This window comes from Polypterus senegalus, chromosome 10 (genome assembly GCF_016835505.1).
Source record: "Polypterus senegalus isolate Bchr_013 chromosome 10, ASM1683550v1, whole genome shotgun sequence".
Classification (NCBI taxonomy): domain Eukaryota; kingdom Metazoa; phylum Chordata; class Cladistia; order Polypteriformes; family Polypteridae; genus Polypterus; species Polypterus senegalus.
The window spans coordinates 106,156,267-106,179,004 of record NC_053163.1 but is presented as its reverse complement, the minus strand read 5'-3'; the positions used below and the strand labels follow the sequence as shown (position 1 = coordinate 106,179,004).

At 40.7% G+C, this 22,738-nt stretch overlaps 1 protein-coding gene across 2 annotated transcripts in view; it reads right to left on the bottom strand.

Moving 5' to 3' along the window:
• Positions 1-5,384, bottom strand: part of LOC120537389 (zinc finger MYM-type protein 3-like) — a 180,756-nt gene extending 175,372 nt beyond the window's left edge. Inside the window, exon 1 of one of the 2 annotated variants that reach the window (XM_039766293.1) lies at positions 5,302-5,384. The gene's annotated coding sequence lies outside the window, so the exon portion shown is untranslated. Of the gene's footprint in view, positions 1-4,211; positions 4,411-5,301 lie in introns of those variants that run through there. The other variant, XM_039766292.1, reaches the window with a different exon arrangement.
• Positions 5,385-22,738: the final 17,354 nt, after the last annotated feature.

The following is a 22,738-nucleotide window of genomic DNA, read 5'->3' as shown; positions in this document are numbered from 1 at the left end:
CATTCTTCTTAATATGGTCTGATTGCACTTAAAAATCTTTGTGGTAAAATTTCAACATTAAAAAAAGAATATATATATATATATATATATATATATATACACACACACACACATGCCATCGGACTGCCTGCTCATGTCCTTCAACACTACAAGTTCTTAAAATTCCACACCCTCCCTGTTCTTCAGATTTATACCCGTGTAGCTACTATCTGTTTTGAAATCTGAAGCTGATGGGTTCATTATGCCAATGATGAACACATCACAGCAGCTATAAAAGAGGTTTCACAAGCAAAGCAAAAAACATTTTTTGAGTGGCATGGTAATTCACTGTGATTGAGTAGGGGTATTCGCTGGGGTTACTATGATATGTAAAACTTGCTTGGTTTTACTGATGTTTTATGCCTAACCTATTACGAGAAATATTATGTTAACCTCAGAAATATGAGGCAAAAAAAGAAAATATTATCCCTGTGTGTATTGATGATATAATGCAATGAAACTGTATACTGTAATGCACGCTTAAACTTTTCCCTCACATGATTTCTGTTTCTAAATCTGAACAGTTCACGTGTGCATGACAGCAAGAAGAAAAATTCTCCATACAAAGAACATATCTTTTTAAAATGAAGGACTATTTTTATTTAGCAAGGAAAAAATCAGTCAAAGTCTACCAGCATGAAATGGTGCTTAAACCTTAATGATGCATAATGAGCAAAACTAAAAAGAGGTGACATGAAGAATTTTTTTTAAGTGGGGTATAGTTAATCACCACATTTGGAGCCAAGTTGTGTTCCAATACATTTTAAGTTTCACAAACTCCTGTCCTTGCTGGTGTCATGTACACAATTTTGCTATAATTTCCTATTCGTACTTCCATTTTTGAATGAATGCACTACAGCAAGTGTCAGCACCAATCACTGGTTCACCTACTGCCATGATGTGGTTCAATTCTGATACATATGGTTTATTCTACCTTGTGCTGCATGATGTTATAAACATAATTTTAATTAACTGAATACTACCCCTTTTTATTTCTAGATTTTACACAGATGAAAGGTGGAGCAGTAAATCCTAAAAAAGCCAATGACTGAATACAACTAATGACATTCATACTTAAAGCAGTACGATTTTCTGATATTTTGAAAACTGATTCCAAGAAACAAATAAGAGATCACAAAGAATTAGTGAAATAATAACTGTTGAAATTTAACCATAATTATGTGGCAGTATTGACAAATAAAAGCAGACGGCAGCAAAAAACACAATTTACATGAAATGTGGATTTACCCTCATTTAAAGGGCTGTAAATATACTGAATTCTGCAAAAATCACTCTTGCAAAATTCAATATGGAATAAAAGTAAAACCAATTTGTTTTTTGCCACACATTAAATCAGGTTTACTTTAAAATATACATATATATGTGTGGTATCATTCTTTTCAGAATTTATCAAACTTTAATGGGATGTTGTTAGATTTTCAGATTCTTATTCCATTTTTAAATTATAAACTAAAATAAAGTAAGTTGTAGTTTTTAATATCAAGAAAGTCGTGGTTTTTATTTTTGATCGAGTAAACTTTCTTTCACAGGAACAATCTATTAAAAAAATTATCTATTCAGAACACCAATGTTTGTATTTAGGTGATTTAGTTGGCTGAAGGTCAAGGTGCCAGGGGGGCTTGTCCCCCTAGTCAGCACATATATTTTAAACCATGAATTACATCTAAGGTAAATATCATTTACAATATTTCAGCTCCTCTTGATCAGTAATATGACTTAAAACAAACAGCTCCCTGAGACTTTTTTATAAAAAAAAAAAACACCCCACAGGCTACAAATAATGCAAAATGTAAACAAATTATTCATGAAGTTGTTCTAAAGACCTCATGACTGTATCAAGACTTTTATACAATTTTTGAACTACAGGTGCAATTATTAATAAATCACCCCAAATTTACGGCATCAAGAACTGAATTTTACAAGGAGAAAATATAAAATATATAAAATGTACTTATAATGTGAACTTTAATACCTTTGATGTATGAAGAATGATTTTGATGCAAAAACTTTACAAAATGTACTACTATTATTGTAAGAGCGGATATTATTTCAGACTTAAATACACAAAAATCTTAAATTTAACAAAGTTCTCAAATCAATGCTGTAAACAATACCAACATTCGTTTGTTAGTAGTATGGTGGCTCTAACATTCGTCTTAATGGGACATCTAGAAAACTTCTCTACAAGCAATAATCAACTAAACTGTCTCCCCTTGTTCATATATTTACTCATCCTAGAAAACCACATGTTCCAATTAAAGGTGCAATTATAGAGATATTCCACCTCCACTGTCTTTCAGATATGGGAAATTAACCCATGTATGATCAGATATGGGAAATTAACCCATGTATGCCAAGAGGGACAAAGGAAAAACACATTGAAACTAGATTGAAGTGCAGCCTCCTGCAAAGGTGAGGCAGCAGCACTAACCAATGCACCACTATCACGTGATCAGCTCCCTCCATATTTAAGCAAAAAAATGTACTGTAAAATGAGTATCCCTCACAAGCAAGCCCTTAAACGTTTACTACGCCTACCTTTATCCATTAACTCTGCTTAATGATATAAATGTGCAAGGACAAAATATTGCATTACAAATGTTCTACTCTCTTTGGGAAATACTCCATTAGAATATAAAAACAGGAATTCAAAACAACGCTTTTGTACATTTTTTTTACATTTCTGTTGGTACACCACAGCACACAAAACCCTGCATATCATACATGTGCTCACTTCCTAGAGGTGCACAATTAAAAAAAGGTTATTAACAATTATGTATGAATTTTGGGCAGATTCATCAGTAGGAAGAAGTTCCCCTAACTCCATGCGATCTGCTAATCGAGCAAATTTAGCCACACCTGAAATTTAACTTTAGCATTCCTTTCTATCGACATCACAAAAACAAATGCACAAAATCTATTCGTTTACAGATTCCAAAGGGATCCGACTTTTAAAAACCCCACAGGTCTGCGATAACTAGTACAATAAACCAAGTACTGTAGTCTTCTGATCAAGCTGTTTCTACAATAAAAGTTGGATCACTTAAAAACATTTAACAACATGGTAGAATGCGGTTCAAACCTGTTTTTTTGTTCCTTAGGTACGCAATTACTTAAATTTAAATAGAAAATATCCAGCTGCCGCTTCAACGAGGACAAACGACGATAAAGAGGAACTGGATGCACCAAGGCTGTAGCACGACTCCCATCCCCCTACTACACGTTCGGACTTTACTGTTGCTAACGTCCCATGCACGAACTTCAACTTGCTCCTGCTGAATGACTACTTCCAGAAGTATAACAAAGTTTAGATTCGCATTCACGCTGCTATTCAATGTGCTGCTGAATCCAACCCGATTGTGGAATTCAATTAACCAAGGAGGCTACGAATTTGTTTATTTTTCTAATTAGTACAGAATTATGTCAATTTTATGTAACACCATTACAGTGCCCATGCAGTAACCGTGATGCATGCATATGAACAGTCCTGCTGGAAATCGGCACCGTGACGAGCACAGTTGGATCCAGACGCCTAGTGGGGGGGCCTAGCCCTTTTGAAAGGAGGATACCTTCTGCATGCTACAGTACTTTCTCTCCTGCACACCGGGCCCAGGTTGTAATTGCATTTAAGGCCATGTGTAGCAAGAAAGAGAGGAACAGTGAGGTCGGTACAAACTGTAAGCCAAGGTCGCTGGGCTTAACCGTCCTTCATTGAAAACGTCCTGAATCGAAACGAACACTAACATGAGTCTGTGGAAAACGCACTGGCGTTCCATGCTTGCCGATTTCTTGGCAAGCTCTCGATTTATCCGCGAAAATATGTACTAGTGTTACACTGCTGATAACAAGGCCCGACCTCCCCCCAGCGCGCAATTCATATGCTAGAACATGTTTCGAAAGCAAAAAAGAACTTCTCCGTCAAGATTGGTGGACTTAAAATACACTGCACTGAATACTGTAAACAGTCGACTCTATATTTCGTTTTACTACACTTTATAGCAGATAATGAATCGATAAACAAAGGAAGACATTTTGGAACTCCATTTTTATTTTTTTTCTGCATATTCTGTGCCCACCGTAAGTTTGCAACTCTAATGCTCTCTGTCTGGGACGGGAACACTAATTGTAGAGAAAATGGGTAAATATTTTACCTGGAGTGTTTAATTCCTATGCTTCCCCTTATAATCAGATGAGTGCATTAATTTTCAGCTTTCGTCCCAGTCGCGTTGGAAACCAAATAAAAAAAGAATTAATACTAATAAAAAAATAAGGCGGCTGCGCCTTTAAAAGTGTGCATCTTTTGCAGCAGTTTTTGCTGTGCTGCAACGAGCGCGAGATTTAGTTCCCATTGGTCCGCGTGGACCATGCTGTGGCGAAACACTCGCGAGATCTCACCCCAATCGGCCGCGAAAGACATCGAATGCAGCTTGGCGCAAAACACGGAACGGATTCCATGATACCTTTTGTCTGCAAAGCAACATAGCTTTGAGAATAGCACCCCTAAATTCTAATTTCACTGCCCATCCCCGCCTCCATTTCCTTATGAACGACATGCTTGCAAGCTGGAGAGCGCCGCATGATTGAAAGTGCTTTTGCCACCACTCGACGGTCTTTTCGCCCATGTGTGTAAAACGAGTAAAAAATAACGTAATGTTTTCTTTTTAATAGAAATGACATTTCTGTAGTGCAACATGTGATTTCAAGTTGGTTTCACTTTGTAACCCAGGCAAAGGAGAACAGGGGCCTTAATATATAGCGCCTTAGCCATTTTTCTCCGGGATACGTTTTTCAATTGATCGCACGAATGACGTAGAATATAAAATGCAATGCTTTCACCAAATTACGAAAATGAATAAACACAATTCGACTGTTTTAAGCGTAATTCTGCAAAATATGTCATCCCAAATGATGCCCGAATGGCAGTGTTCTTAGCGGCAAAGCAATCGTACTTAATGCACTTCACATCCCTTCGCTTTCTCCAAATGAAATATGAACCTGACTTGAATCGACTAGTAAAACGTTTCCATTGCCACTGCTTTTTATAAGCCTACTTTGCAGAAAGTCCGCCATTATTATGCGCCTCAGTATAAGGGGTCGAAAGCGGCCGTGGTTTACACAACTATATGGATGAAACCCCAACCCGTCAAAATCAACGAAGAGCATGCAGCACTTTACCAATAACACAATAAAAAGCAAACCGACTACTTTCACTTGTAATGTTTTCTATAATATTCGCCGTACCTACGCCACTCTGGAAAACACCCACCGGCTCCGGATCCCGTGCGTTTCCTCGATTTCCACACACCAGCAGCCAGCCAAACAGCGCCCAGAGTTTACTGGCTGACAATAAGGGAGGGTGGATGGTCAGCGTTCATTCACTAGCTGCCGATCGGCACTCGAGGCGGATGGAGAGGGCCTCACGCCTTCGACAGACGTGAAACGCGTTCCTCTTCGTGCAAACAATGTGCCATTTCGAATTTCTCCAGCAATCCCGGCTGAACAGCTAAAGGTTTCAAAATGAATGACGTTTACGTTTATACGTACTGTATCATAGTATAAAAATCATTAATTAGCCAATTCAGGTAAAAATCGAAAAAAGGAAAATTGACCCATGTGTTGACTTTTCCCTACGCGGGACAAAAGACAAACACACCAGGGATACTGTATGTTATCTTTCTACTTGTATAGTTTAAACCCGCCAATACGCGTATGCAAGTCATGATCGTTCATTTGGGAAAAAAAATGGTTACCAGACTATAATGACTAAGTAAAAAAAATAAAGCCCTGGTCATTTGGTTAATATGCGATTTAAAGTTTAGGTCAGAGTCAATAATTACCTCTAAATTCTTTATCTACATTTTGACTTTTAAACCTATGGGATCAAGGTAATTTTTAATACCCTCACTATAGCCTATCCCTTTTTGTCAATCACTAAGATTTCTGTTTTCTTTATTTAGTTTGAGAAATTACTAATCTGTTCATAAACACAAGTAAGACCTTGGGTCAGTGAACCAAGAGAGTTGGGGTCATTGGGCACTATTGATAAATATAGCTGTGGTAGCTCACCTTCTGCTTTGAAATAATCTGACCTAATGGACGCATATAGATCGAAAAGAGCAGTGGACCCAGGATAGATCCTTGTGGTACACCATATAAAATATCTTGGGTCTCCAAAGTATAATCACCACAACTAACAAAAGAATTTTCTACCTGTTAAGTAAGACTAAAACCAATTGCCTTGCCTGATGAAGGGGTCTTAGCTGCCTCGAAAGCTTGTATTTGTAATCTATTTAGTTAGCCAATAAAAGGTGTCATTTCACCGTACTTTCTCCTGTATTAATCTATGGCACGGTGCAACACTCTCCTGCTATAAAAACAATTTTAAGACACTGCTGGAGAGGCCCACCCATTGTCTAAGGCATTTTATAAGAATATTTTGGTCTATGGTGTCAAATCCTGCACTCGATACGGATACATGGCCTCTGTCCACATTAACAGATCATTTACTACTTTAAACTGTGCAGTATCTGTACTGTCATTTGTTTTAAAACCTGACTGAAATTTGTCAAGAATAGAATGTTTAATCAAATAATCATTTAGCTGCTTAATAATTGCTTTTCTAGAATTTTACTTAAGAAAGGCTGGTTAGAAATTGGTCCAAAGTTGTCAAAAACAGAGGTGTTGAGATTATTTTTCTTGAGCAGGGGTTTAACAATTGCAGTCTTAAGGCATACAGGGAAGACCCCCCAAATGTAATGACGAGTTCACTAAGTCAAGTACACTAACTGATAATAGATTAGCACATCTGAGACATCCTTGAAAAAGCCTTTTGGTACTGGGTCAAGGACACAAGTTTATTTCAGTTAAAGAATTTGACTCGCTTAAAAGGTAATGCTGGGATTCAATTGGATTAACTTGGAAGGGATGTATTATATTACTTCTAATTTATTTTTTTTTGTGTTTAGAAATATTGAAAAGGCCTCACAAGTTTCACTAGAGGTTTTAAGGAGGCATTGCATTGAGTGAGCTGGGTTTATAAGACGATGAATAATTGGGAATAAAACTCTTGGATAACTAGCAGTATCATTTATAATTTTAGAGAAATAGGGCTGCCTCTCAAGGTGGACTGTGTTGGTATGTTCAGTTATTTTAGCCTTCAGTATTTTATAGTGGACTATCAGTTTAGTTTTTCTCCATTTACACTCGCCTCTCCGGCATGTTCTCTTTAAATTAGACAGTCTTTGGGTTTTCCAAGGTAGACTAGAGCTGGAGGTTTCCTTAACAGTCCTTTCAGGAGCCACTATGTCAACTGCAACTCTCATCTTAGCATATAAAGTTTCCACTTTATTGTTAACAGCATTATTATTATTGAGGTAAGCACTACAATCGGACTGATTGTTTAGAATATTATCAAACATTGAGGCTGCAGATACATCAAAATAATGTTTTTTTTTAACAATACACTTCTAATTAGTTGTAGATATGAGTAAGTAATATGCAAAAATGGTCAAATATACTGACATCAATGACCTGCCTCATGTCAACTTTTAATCCTTTTGAAATGATTAAATCCAATGTGTCTCCTCCCTTATGTGTGGGCTGGCAGACATGAGGACTAATAGATCGAAAGAGTGCAGTAAGTTCATGAATTCTCTTGCATTTGGGTCACACTGTTTATTCACATTAAAATTAAAATCGCCTACAATTAGGAGCCTGTCATAGTTATTACAAATACTAAGTCTGATAATTCATCAATAAAAGACATATATATTTGGAGGTCCATAAATGGTCAATATGAGAGACCTGGACACTCCTTGAATAACCATGGCAAGATACTCGAAAGACATGAAAGTACCAAAGCCAGTCATTTAATCGGCTCAGGTAAATATTCTCTAAATAGCCTTTTCTAAATAGCCTTTTTTGCCTTGGTGAACTAAGTGAAGGTGCTGCTTCAATTAACACTGTTGCACCATCTGAGCTGAGCCACGTTTCACTTAGTGTAACAAAGTCGATTTTCCTATCACTGATAAGATTGTTAATGTGAAAGGTCTTACTAGTTAATGCTCTAATATTTATATTTAGCAAAGGCACATTTAAGGTCTCAGAATAGCAGAACTGTATCGAAATGTTAGAGCCCCTTGCAATTTTAATTAAGTTATTCATGTTAATGTGAATTTTTTATTTAATATATAATCTGTTGTTATAGTTCTGATACAATGTGCATCTATAGGTGAAATGGTAATTATTTATTCACATTTACTGTATACTGATTTGTCTGGGTTTTTAGTTAGAGCATGCTTAGTTATTACTGTATAGTGCTAATACAGTGCATTTCTAATGGTGAAATCAGTACAGAATTAGCACATGCTAATAAGGCATTACAGAAACATTAGGAGTAAAATAACATAGTCAAAAAAGATCGATTACCTTCGAGATATTTTTCAGAGAGGACCCGGGCGCCAAATCTGTTAGGCCCAATTTCCTTCCCAATAAGTTAAGATTAAAGGACACAAAAATATAGTAAAAATTATTTGGGAGTGGCAGTCAGCCATGGGTACTTCCTGGTGTAAAACATATCTTGTTCAAGTAGGGCTGTCGACACATTGTACTGAGACTAAGATCAGCTTTTAGCCAAATAAAAAACTGAAGGGAAACACAGAGAAGAAAAGAGGGGACTTTACTAGACAGTGTGGTGTAGTGGCTAAGACTTTGGACCTAGAACTTCAAAACGTTGTGGGCTCAATTCTTGTTACTGACAGTGTATGACCTTGAACAAGTCACTTCAAACACCAGTACTTCAACTGGAAAAACAAAAGAAATGTAAAGAAGTCAGTCAAATAGCAAATAATAATCCATAATATTAAAGGAAAACTATCTGCAGGTCAACTTGGCAAAGGTAGACCTTCATTTATCCCAGCTTGCCCGTCTATTCAGCACCTCACCTCTGCTCACTTAGGTTCATTTTCACTAACACTCACCAAGTTGGTACACAACCTTGGTATGTTGATCGATGATCAGCTGTCCTTTTAGAGCCTTGTTGCTATGATCTCTTGTTCTTGCAGATTAACTCTAAACAGTATTTTTTGGCTTTGGTCTTGTCATAACTACTGCTACTATTGCTGGCTAGAGTATCAGCATGTGTGACCAAGCCACTGCAGATAATTGAAAATGCAGAGGCAAGTCTGGTGTTCAGCCAGTCGAGGCAGGTACAGTACATGTTACTCCTTTTAATCTTTTCAGATCACAACATTGGCTCCCTGTAGTTGCACATATTAAGTTGAAATCCTTGATGCTTGTGTACAGAGTAGTCATTGGATGAGCAAATGTATATATGGAAACACTTGTAACATCCTATGCCCTTTCTCAACCACTCAGTTTTGCTTATGAATGGTGTCTGGTGAAACCACCTCTGTGTGGCATTACATCTCACTCCAGACTCTTTAAATGTGTAGCTCCTAGTTGGTGGAATGAGCTGCCCACCTCAGTTCAAAATTTTGACTCCCTTAATGTGTTTAAGAAGCATCTGAAGACTCTCTTGTTTGGTGAACTTCTATCAAAATGATATTAGCTATTAGGTATTGTCTAGGAATTGTAAATAACTTATATTTTTGTTCTGAGCTCTTTACTTTTTTTGGTCAATTTTGTAACCTTGTCCTGTGCCACTCATTCCCAAACAGACCCCCAGACTAATGTTACTTGATCATGCTGACCTCTTTTATAAGTTGCTTTTGATAAAAGAATTTGCTTGTCAACAAAAAAAAAGGAAAGGACATTAAAATGTAGCTTGTTGTAGCCTTCTAAGAACTTGTGTTCCCCATATCCCTCAAGACTATCATTTTCAGCTTCTAGAATTTTGAGATCAAACAAATTATTTTTCTCCCCACCCAGGGGGCTGTGGGCCTACAGTTTAAGAAACACCACTCTACACAATGCTGGCCAGACATACTCAACTTTTGCACTGTACATTCCTGAGAAGGTTCGCCATGTGTTTGTTTGTAAAGCTCCTTTAGCCACAAATTTAACTTCAGTAACCACTGATTCTGTATTGCTTTTGGAGCCTGATCTTTATATATAATACGCTACCATGGTTGTCTGTTTGTCTGTCCCTTTGTCCGTACAGGATTTAAATCACCTGTAGCTCACAAACCGTTTGACTTATTGACCTGAAATTTGGTACACATATACTACGTGATGTATACTATCCACTTTCAGGTTGATGATTGACCTCCAAGGTTATTCCTCTTTTTCTTTTTATTTTATTATATTATAGAATTAATTCTCGTACAGGCGCCATTCTCATCCCTACCAACTTCGCCGTCCTCTTCATGTCTTAAATCATTCTTGAGGCAGATTGAAGACTTAAGTGCCAGCTTAAGTGAAACATTAAGGAATACGTTCTAAGTAGTTGCAACATAAACACTGACTTAATCAGTTTTAACGTGAAAAGATGCCGAGAAAAGAAGCGGGCCGCTAGGGTGGAGAAAAGAAGAGCTGCTCAGGAAACAGCAAGCGCATCAACCTCTGAGCAAAGGAATGATAAACATTCAGAGAAAAAATATGAAAACTATGAATGCTCAAGTCAAGTGTATTCACTGCATGTTATCGTGCAGTGCTCCATTACTGGTGTTTAATAATTCTCTTGTCAGCCTTTGACACAGATAAGTCAAGTTTTTAATTAGCCTACTTTTAGTAACAAAATACTGACAGATATATAAGTAAAGAATGAGGGGATAAGTATGTGAATAACATTTAATGAAATATTAAAAGGGCAGCAAGAATGCAAGTGGTCAACACTGCTGCCTCACAAGGCCAGAGTTCATGCTATAGTCCCAGAACAGTGACCAACAGTTTTTGCAAAAGATGTTGTGTTTTTCCTTCTATAGTCCATCAACAACATGCTTGTTGACTCTAAATAGAGTGAGTATGAAATGTAAGAAACAGACATCCTCTGTATGTATGTTTTCTGCTGTATGCATGGTACTTTCAGGAATAGGCTCCGGCTTTCCTTGACCCTGTGTTGGAATAAGTGGTTTCAAAAGATCAATGAGTAAATTATTAAGGTTTATATATTGTGGTCCATGGCTGGCTTTGTATCCCGGGCAATACCCCCAGGCCGCCAGAGGGAGCCCTCCCAGCGGCATGGAAGGTCTTCGAATTCCAGCAGAGCCTCATGGACATTGTAGTTTTTATGGACAGCCCTGCTGGATACCATGGGGGCCACCAGGAGCCGCTCTAGGGAAGCTTGGGGAGTGTTATTTGCTCTATGCCCCGGAAGTACTTCCAAGTCATGTGAACTGAAGGAATGATGTACTTCCGGGGTGAGAAAAAAGGACTTTTATTTGACCCGGAAGTGATAAGGAATTATGGACTAAAGGATGAGAACACTATAAAAGGACCATGGGAACTCCCAGACAATGAGCTGAGCTGGGTGGTAGGAGGGCAACACGTCTGGAAGTGGAGGATTGTGATTTATTGATTAAGAATTGTTTATTTGTGAGTATAGTGTGGAGTGGTGGTACTTAGTGCACATTAATATAATACAAATAATTATTGTAGCACTTTTACCTGGTGTATGGCGTGGTACCTGAGGGTTCAAGGGAGCGATAGCGCCCCTACTGTCACACTGGCGTAGTCGGCAGGATTCTCTGGTCGTCGATTTGGCAGAGGACCTGTTTTATAAAATTTGTGTGGACAGACAACCCTAAGAAGGTTGTTTCCAAGCATCCGCTGGTAGAAACGCTACCCTCTACAGAGTGTGCTGCAACAGAAAGCCTTTCTATACCTCGATCCGCAATGGGGAAGAAGACCAGTAAAAAGACTCCAGTCCTAACGGATGCCGAGAGGATGTGGACTTACCTAGCGGGCATTGAGGAAGACAGGGCGCTGATTAAGGCTGAGCAAGCACGAGCGGCGCAACAGCAGGAACACTGTCAGAAATCAGACACACTGGACTTCCTTAATGGATTAGAAAAACATCCTTTAAATGCCGAGGTATATGCCAGAAAAACATCCGAAGCGCCGGGGATTTATTATTCCTGTTTTGCAGAAGCCTGCCTGCAGAAAGCAGATGCTGAATCGGATGCCCGCCTCACACCTAGGCAAGATGGCCGCGATAAGAAGAAATCGAGCCATTCTAGGACTCTTCAGGGGCTAAGCCTATTGGTCGACGATAGTCACCTGGACTATCCTGGGGCAGGACGGGTAAGCCATAGACAAAACACGGCGTCAACTGACCAGGAAGAGATGGTCCTATTCACCGAATATGGGCACGTGATCCCCCCAGATGGATTATGGGAAGGAGTAGGTCGACTATCGTTCATAGGTGAGGTCGTCGCTTCCTCGATAGAATCAAGCTCCCTGAAGGGGAAGGGGGAGGCAGGCGAAGCAGCGCCAGCTATAATGGAAAGTAAAGAGGGACGGGACGTGACTGAACGGTCCGCCGATAAAGTAGAAAAGGCGAATCGCAGTCGGCCAGTGGCACCACCCCGGCCCTCTAAAATAAGAGACTCCAAATCCCAAGAGCCTTTGCAAAACCCAGCCAAGCACGTGCCAGGAGCGGACGTGTTGATTGGCTCCTGGCTGAAAGGTAAGGTGGATGATGAGAGTAGCCTGCCTTCGGCCGAATTAAATGATAATTTGAGACTGCGGGATCTCTAGAAACTGCTCGAGCCCGTATATGATTTATTACAGGCATTAAAGAACATTAAGAAACAGGTGGAAGAGTTTGGAGCGACGGCCGAAGCACCGCTGAAAAGGATATGGGATTATTTACAGCGTTTTGGTCATGAGGCTCCCTTCATGCTTGATGCGGTGGTACAGCTGAGTGGGACCGGTACCGTGCAGTATAAAGGGACGCAGTGCGAACTGGGCCCGCGGTTAATAAGTAGCGGGTGCCAAGGCACTGCAAACCCAACAAGAGAGTGTGGCGTGATGACAGACGGAGCGGGGGAAGCGCCAATCGAACCGGTACAGCTGAAAAGTGCTGTTACCCGGAGCGATGCGGTGCTAATGATGACGCCTCCTAAGAAGCATAGATCAACGGGCGTGCAAACAGCAAAGGGGCTCTCTTTTCCCAATAGAGAGACTCAAGCTGTGCACCGGCCCCAGAGTAAGCAGGAGATCCCCAAAATACACCGTGGGTCTCCTGACAAGGTGAAAAAAAGGGCGGAATATACAGAGACGGCCAGTAAACCTCCTTTGGCGGAGGAAAGGGTGGAGCTGACGGAGTTCCCGCGGTGTTTTCAGTCTCGTGGAGGAAGACTACCAGGAGGGCAATGTCGGTGCTACAACTGTAATCGGCAGGGTCACGTATGGTGAGATTGTCACCGGGGGACAGGGGAGCGGAGGGATATTCATTACAATGTTCCCCCGAGGTTCTCTGGGGAAGCTAGACAACACAGCCAAGGCCCGACTGACGGGACCTCCTGGAGGAAAACATCCCTCACGGGGCTGGATGCTCCTCCCTATTCGACTTCACTAAGGGGAGGGAACTGTGGTCCATGGCCGGGTTTGTATCCCGGCCAATACCCCCAGGCCGCCAGAGGGAGCCCTCCCAGCGGCATGGAAGGTCTTCGAATTCCAGCAGAGCCTCATGGACATTGTAGTTTTTATGGACAGCCCTGCTGGATACCATGGGGGCCACCAGGAGCCACTCTAGGGAGGCTTGGGGAGTGTTATTTGGCCTATGCCCTGGAAGTACTTCCAAGTCACATGAACGGAAGGAATGATGTACTTCCGGGGTGAGAAAAAAGGACTTTTATCTTACCCGGAAGTGATAAGGAATTATGGATTAAAAGATGAGAACGCTTCCGGGTCGGGAACTATAAAAGGACCATAGGAACTCCAAGGCAATGAGCTGAGCTGGGTGGTAGGAAGGCAACGCGTCTGGGAGTGAAGGATTGTGATTTATCGATTAAGAATTGTTTATTTGTGAGTATATTGCGAAGTGGTGGTGCTTAGTGCACATTATTATAATAAAATTAATTATTGTAGCACTTTTGGTGTTTGCCGTGGTACCTGAGGGTTCAAGGGAGCGATAGTGCCCCCTACTGTCACAATATAGGAAGGATATATATATATATTTATACAGTTGGGGTTTGGCACATGGGCGGCACTGTGGTGCAGTGGTAGCGCTGCTGCCTCGCAGTTAGGAGACCTGGGTTCGCTTCTCAGGTCCTCCTTGCGTGGAGTTTGCATGTTCTCCCCGTGTCTGCGTGGGTTTCCTCTGGGCACTCTGGTTTCCTCCCACAGTCCAAAGACATGCAGGTTAGGTGGATTGGTGATTCTAAATTGGCCCTAGTGTGTGCTTGGTGTGTTTGTGTGTGTCCTGCGGTGGGTTGGCACCCTGCCCAGGATTGGTTCCTGCCATGTGCCCTGTGTTGGCTTGGATTGGCACCAGCAGACACCCGTGACCCTGTAGTTAGGATTCAGCGGGTTGGAAAATGGATGGATGGATAGATGGTTTGGCACTATAAAACATATCTTTCAAAAATAAATGAAGTAAATTCTTTATAATTACACACTGTACTATTTAACACTATGTCACAAATGTTGCATTTTCAGTTTTTCAACTAGGAGAGGGTCCTCAGTCTTTAAAGCTACCTTACATGATCTTTAACTGTTGCCCAAGTGGTCATTTATTTCTAAGAACATTAAGTTAAAATGCACATAATAGAGAAAGTCTGAGAGTGTCACACTGTGTGAAAAACAATGACAGAATCACAATGGCTTTTCTTAGCAAGCATACTTACACAAAGCATTTTACAAAAGAGTTAGCACCATTACAATGACAGAGCACAGAGGGGAAAAGTAAATACAGTGTATTCTGATAAAAGCACCTTTTATAATGGTGTATTCTTGTTAGGGGTCGGTTCAGACCCTCTATAAGCAGGAGTGTATTAAGTCTCTTTGGAAGAAAGGCCTTTTTTTAAATAAACAAAAAAAAATAGACTTAAGTTATACTGTATAAGTATATTGCAAAATTAGCTTAAGTGCTGCTTAGGCCTGACTGGGGAGTAAAGTATGTAATAAAAGTTCAAGCCTGAGATAAATAAGAGAAAACACAAAATTGTGTAAATGCCAAAATAACAAAATACAGTAACATAAGGAAACTAGAAAGGAGCAAATAAAACCAACCAATTTACTCAAGACCAGGTAGCCTGAGAAAATATTTTGTTACATATTAATCAGAATACTAGGACAGCATTTTTACACTTAAGAAATGTAGCAAAAGTTAGACCTCTTATAACTTTGCAAGATGCTGAGAAATTAGTTCACACTTTTATTTTCAGTCAACTAGATTACTGTAACACACTCCTCTCAAGACTATCTAAAAAAAGACATCAATTGATTGCAACTAGTGCAGAATGCAGCCGCTAGAATCTTAACTTGTTGTTCTTTTGGCTGCTCCCGCTAGGGGTCGCCACAGCAGACCATCTACTTCCATATATTTCTGTCCTCTGTATCTTGTTCTGTTACACCCATCACCTGCATGTCCTCTCTTACCACATTCATAAACCTTATCTTAGGCCTTCCTCTTTTTCTTGCCTGGCAGCTCTATTCTTAGCATCCTTCTCCCCATATACGTAGCATCTCTCCTCTACACATGCCCAATCCAGCGCATTCTCGCCTCTCTGACTTTGTCTCCCAACCATCCAACTTGAGCTGACCCTTTAATGTACACATTTCTAATCCTGTCCATCCTTGTTACACCCAATGCAAATCTTAGCATCTTTAACTCTGCTACCTTCAGCTCTGTCTCCTGCTTTCTGGTCAGTGCCACCGTCTCCAACCCATATAACATAGCTGGTCTCACTACCGTCCTATAGACCTTCCCTTTCACTCTTGCTGATATCCGTCTGTCACAAATCATATCTCCACCTCTCCATGGTCTCCTCAACCTGCTCCCTACTATCGCTACAGATCACAATGTTATCAGCAAACATCATATTCCACGGGGACTCCTGTCTAATCTCGTCTGTCAACCTGTCCAACACCATTGCAAATAAGAAAGAGCTCAGAGCCGATCCCTGATGTAATACCAACTCCACCTTGAATGCATCCGTCACTCCCACCGCAGACCTCACCATGGTCACACTTCCCTCATACATATCCTGTACAACTCTTACGTACTTTTCTCCCACTCCCAACTTCCTCATACAATACCACAACTCCTCTCAAGGCACCCTTTCATTTACTTTTTCCAGGTCCACAAAGACGCAAAGCAACTCATCAATTTTATCCCCCTGTAGTTACTACAGTTCTGCACATTCCCCTTATTCTTAAATATCGGCACCAGTACACTTCTTCTCCACTCCTCAGGCATCCCCTCACTTTCCAAGATTCCATTAAACAATCTGGTGAAAAACTCCACTGCCATCTCTCCTAAACACCTCTATGCCAAGGGCTTTTAAAGGCGGTGATCAGCATGAGCTCAAGCGTGTGCAGAAGGAACTCCGAGTCCAGCTCAGGGCGGCGAAGGAGCAGTAGAGGAGAAAGCTGGAGCAGAAGTTGCAGAATAACAGCATGAAGGAAGTGTGGGATGGGATGAAGATCATCACTGGCTGCAGCTTGAAGCGGAGTGCCACCATCGAGAGAGACGTGGAGAGAGCAAACCAAATGAACAACTTCTTTAACAGGTTTGACCACCCCAAACCACTCTCACCTCGGAGTACTGCATCCTCCAACCATCCTTCTGCTGATACCAGAATAGTAGAGACATCCCCACCCACAATTACAACAGCGCAGGTGAGCAGAGAGCTGAGGAGACTTGGTGCCAGCAAAGCAGCGGGTCCAGATGGAGTATCCCCATGACTGCTGAAGGCCTGTGTGCAGGAATTGGGAAGTCCTCTACAGCGCATCTTCAACCTGAGCCTGGAACAGGGGAGAGTCCCGAGGCTTTGGAAAACATCTTGTATCACCGCAGTCCCAAAGGTATCACGTCCTAGTGAACTGAATGATTTCCAGCCTGTTGCTCTGACGTCACATGTGATGAAGACCATGGAGCGGCTGCTGCTTCACCACCTGAGGCCACAGGTCCACCACGCTCTCGACCCTCTGCAGGAGAAGGTGGGAGCGGAGGATGCCATCATCTACATGCTACACCGATCCCTCTCCCACTTTGACAGAGGAAGTGGTGCTGTAAGAATTATGTTTTTGGACTTCCATAGCGCCTTCAACACCATCCAACCATTGCTCCTTAGGGACAAGCTGACCAGAGAAGGGAGTAGATTCACACCTGGTGGCATGGATCGTGGACTATCTTACAGACAGACCTCAGTATGTGCATCTCGGGAACTGCAGGTCTGACATTGTGGTCAGCAACACAGGAGCGCTGCAGGGGACACCCTATATACATCAGACTTCCAATACGATCTGGAGTCCTGCCACGTGGAAAAGTTCGCTGACGACACTGCTATTGTGGGCAGGAGGAGGAGTATAGGAAGCTAATCAAAGACTTTGCTAAATGGTGCGACTCAAACCACTTACACCTGAACACCAGCAAGACCAAGGAACTGGTGGTGGATTTTAGGAGGCCCAGGCCCTAATGGACCCCGTGATCATCAGAGGAGACTGTGTGCAGAGAGTACAGACCTATAAATACCTGGGAGTGCAGCTGGATGACAAATTGGACTGGTCTGCCAATACTGATGCTCTGTGTAAGAAAGGTCAGAGCCGACTATACTTCCTTAGAAGGTTGGCATCCTTCAATATCTGCAATAAGATGCTGCTGATGTTCTACCAGATGGTTGTGGCGAGTGCTCTCTTCTACGCGGTGGTGCGCTGGGGAGGCAGCATAAAGAAGAAGGACATCTCATGCCTGGACAAACTTGTTAGGAAGGCAGGCTCTATTATAGGAATAAAGCTGGACAGTTTAACATCTGTAGCAGAGCTACGGGCGCTAAGCAAACTCCTGTCAATCATGGAGAATTCACTGCATCCATTGAACAGTGTCACCTCCAGGCAAAGGAGCAGCTTCAGTGACAGACTTTTGTCACCGTCTTGCTCCACTGACAAACTGAGGAGATCGTTCCTCCCCCACACTATGCTACTCTTCAATTCCACCCAGGGGAGTAAAACATTATTCAAAGTTATTGTCTGCTTTTACATGCATTTTTATTACTCTTTAATTTAATATATATTTTTTTGTATTAGTATACTGCTGCTGGATTATGTGAATTTCCCCTTGGGATTAATAAAGTATCTATCTATCTCTATCTATCCATCTATCTATCTATCTATCTATGCTTCCACAGGTATGTCATCTGGACCAACGGCTTTTACATTCTTTATCCTTTTCATAGCTGTCTTTACTTCCTCCTTGCTAATCCATTGCACTCCCTGATTCACTATCTCCACATCATTCAACCTCTTCTCCCTCTCGTTCTCTTCATTCATCAGCCTCTCAAAGTACTCTTTCCATCTGCTCAACACACTCTCCTCGCTTGTGAGTATGTTTCCATCTTTACCCTTTATCACCCTAACCTGCTGCACATCCTTTTCAGCTCGGCCCCTCTGTCTAGCCAATCAGTACAGGTCCTTTTCTCCCTCCTTAGTGTCCAACCTCTCATACAACTCATCATACGCCTTTTCTTTAGCCTTCGCCACCTCTCTCTTCACCTTGTGCCTTATGTCCTTGTACTCGTGTCTACTTTCTGCATTTCTCTGACTATCCCACTTCTTCTTTGCCATCCTCTTCCTCTGTATACTCTCCTGTACTTCACCATTCCACCTCCAGGTTTCCTTTTCCTCCTTCCTCTGTCCAGATGCCACGCCAAGCACCATTCTTGCTATCACCCTTACTACATCTGCTGTAGTTTCCCAACTGTCTGGTAATTCTTCACTACCAACCAGTTCCTGTCTCACCTTCTCACTAAACTCACACTTGCAGTCTTCTTTTTTTCAACTTCCACCATTTGATTCTTGGCTCTGCCCTCACTCTCTTCCTCTTCTTGATCTCCAACGTCATCCTAAAGACCACCATCCTCTGCTGCTTAACTATACTTTCCTCTGCCACCACTTTGCAATCTTCAATCTCCTTCAGATTGACTCTTCTGCATAGGATGTAATCTACCTGTGTGCATCTTCCTCCAATCTTGTGTGTAACCCTACAATATGTTCCTCCCTCTTCTTAAAATACGTATTCACCACAGCCTATCCTCTGACCTTCTTCATTCCTCTCCTTGACACCATACCTACCCATCACCTCCTCATCTCCTCTGTTCCCTTCACCAACATGTCCATTGAAATCCACTCCAATCACCACTTTTTGTCCCTTGGGTACACTGTTCATCACTTCATCCAACTCACTCCAAAAATCTTCTTTCTCATTCATTGCACACCCAACTTGCGGGGCATATGCACTAACAACATTCATCATCGCACTTCCTATTTCCAGCTTTATAATCATTACTCTGTCTGACACCATTTTCTCCTCCAAAACACTCTTGACATACTGTTCCATCAGAGTAAACCCTACTCCATTTCTCCTCATATCCACACCATGATAGAATAATTTGAATTCACCTCTGATCCACCTGACCTTACTCCCCTTCCATTTAGTCTCTTGCAGGCACAATATATCAAAATTCTTTCTCTCCATCATATCTGCTAACTCTCTCCCCTTACCAGTCATACTGCCAACATTCAAAGTTCCTACCCTCAGTTCCACTCTCTTTAATACCTTCCTCATCTCCTCCTGCCTCCAGACACATCTCCGCACCCCAACCCCCTCTTCTCCGTCTTATTCTTCTTTGGCCAACAGTAGCTCAACTTCCACCAGCACCATGTTGACAAACAGTACTGGTGGCGGTCGTTGTTAACCCGGGGCTTGACCGATCCAGTATGAAAATTTGTATTGCTAGAATCTTAACTAGGAAAAGAAAATCCGAGCACATCTCTCCAGTTCTGATGTCAATACATTGTTTACCTGTACCATTTAGAATTGACTTTAAAATACTGCTAATGGTTTACAAAGCCTTACACAATTGTGCTCCATGCTGTATTTCAGAATGCCTTTCAACTTACACTCCAAATTGTAACCTTAGATCTTCAAATGAGTGTTTGTTTATAATTCCAAGAGCTAAACTTAAAAGAAGTGGTCAGGCAACCTTCTGCTGTTATGCACCTAAAATCTGGAATAGCTTCCCAATAGAAATTCGCGCCAGGCTAATACAGTGGAGCATTTTAAAAAACTGCTAAAAACTCATTATTTTAATGTGGTTTTCTCATAGCTTCATTTTAGGTTAATCCTGATATTCTGTATATGCATTTTTAAAATAATTTTATTGATTTTATTAAAATCAAATAACATTCCATACAGAAAAAAAGAAGGTTCGAAACAAATCCACCTCCACCCTTGAGAAAGAGAGCTAAGCCAGCAGTGTAAAACTTTATACTAGTAAAAATACATAAATAGATAAATTAATAAATGAATAAAAATAAATGGAGTTAAAGAGGGGAGAGAACCTGCTTCTTCAATTTAAATGCTTATTCTAAAATGTTATTCATTAGATCCTGCCAGGTTTTGAAAAAGTTTTGTACAGATCCTCTAAGTGCGAATTTGATTTTTTCCAGTTTCAAGCAGTATATAATATCAGTTACCCACTGACTTAAAATAGGTGAGTTAGGATTCTTCCAGTTGAGCAAGATAAGTCTACATGCCAGTAGTGTAGTAAAAGCAATTACAGTTTGTCCTTTTCCACTTTAAGCCCATCTGGAAGTACACCAAACACAGCTGTTAGTGGATTAGGAGGGATTGTGACACCAAGGCTGTCTGAAAGGCATTTGAAGATTTTGGTCCAAAATGATGTTAATTTGGTGCAGGCCCAAAACATGTGGCCCAATGAGGCCAGAACTTGATTGCAGCGTTTGCAGGTTGGAACTTGCCCTGGAAACATTTTGGACAATTTTAAATGAGAGAGATGCGTTCAAAATATAATTTTGAGTTAATAATTCTATGCTTTGTGCATATGGAGCTCGAGTGAATTCTGTGCACTGCTACTTTCCACTCCTTTTCTGAGGTGTTAAGTGAGAGATCCTTTTCCCACTGTTCTCTTGGATCTTTGAAAGGCAGGGACTGTAAAATGGTTTTATATATTATGTAAATGCTGTCTGAGTCCTTGAGACTGATCAATATTTTTTCCGGCATAGAGGTAGGTGGGAGGTGAGGAAAATTGGGTAGGTTCTGTTTAACAAAGTTTCGAATTTGAAGGTAGTGAAAGAAATGTGTTGCTGGAAAGTTAAATTTGGAGTGTAAATGTTTGTAGGATGTAAAGACGTTGTCTATGTACAGATCTCTAAGTGATTCAATCCCGAATGTTTTCCAGGTATTAAAAACTGCATATGTTTGAGACGGTTGGAAAAGGTGGATCTCATGCAGAGGTACCTCAGATAAAAGCTTCTCTATCTTAAAATACTTCCTACATTGGTTCCATATTCTGAGTGAGTGAAGCACAATTGGGTTGTTAGTATATTGGCAATAACTTGTATTTATAAGGGTGCAAAGCAAGAAATATATAGAAGTACTGCAGGATTTTATTTCTATTGGGGACCAAGCCTGTGTTTATTCATCTGTTTGTGTCCATGTTCATGTTTTTATAGTTTGTATGTTTGCCACCTTCTGCCTTAGGTCTTTGTAGGGTCGCCCTTTGGATGCGTGGATGTGTTGAATTCCAAATAAATGAGGTTATGGTTGAATCTAATTTCTTTAAAAATTATCTATTGATGTATATGGGAATGTTTTGAAATAAAAAGAGAAGCTTAGGAAGGATATTCATCTTAACAATGCTAATTTTACAGCTAAAGTGAGATGAAGGATTGACCATCTATGCAAGTCTTGCTTCATTTTTTGCATACAGAAAGCAAAATTTTGTTGATAAAAAGCTTTATGTTTACTTGTGATGTTTACCCCTAGGTATTTAAACTGATCTGCGATGATAAAAGGGAGAATTCACTGAGAAGAGCACACTTTTATTCAAATTTATTCTGAGATCAGAAATCTTTTGAAATTATATTAGTGCTGTTAGGACTACAGGCACAGTGTTTTGTGGATCTGATATATACAGTACCATATCATCTGCATATAGAGAAACTTTCTGTTCCAGTCCTTCTCTGATAATCCCCTTTATCTCATAAGCATTTCAACAATGAATTGCCAGTGGCTCAATGGCAATTACAAAAAGCAGTGGTGACAAGGGGCATTCTTGTCTGGTACCACGCTCTAGTTTAAAGTAGTCTGAATTAATGTTAATACAAACTGAAGCTTCTGGATTGGTATATAGCAGTTTGATCCATGCACGAATGGCAAAACCTAAATTTCTCCAATGTAGTGAAAAGGTAGTTCCATTCAACCATGTCAAACTCGTTTTCTGCATCCAACGGTAATATCATCTTTGGGGTGTTTGACTTTGTGGTTGAATATGTTAAATTAAACAGGCGTCAAAAATTGGAAGCTAAGAGTCTGCCTTTAATAAACCCAGTTTGGTCTTGTGATATTACAGAAGGCAGCACGTTCTCCATCCTTCTAGCTAGGAATTTGGAGAGTATCTTAACATCATTATTCAGAAATGAAATTGCTCTGTATGATGCACATTGTAATAAGTCCTTATTTTGTTTAGGAAAGACGGTAATTAATGCTTGGTGAAATGTTTGAGGTAGATTTTATTTCCTCTAGCTTCTG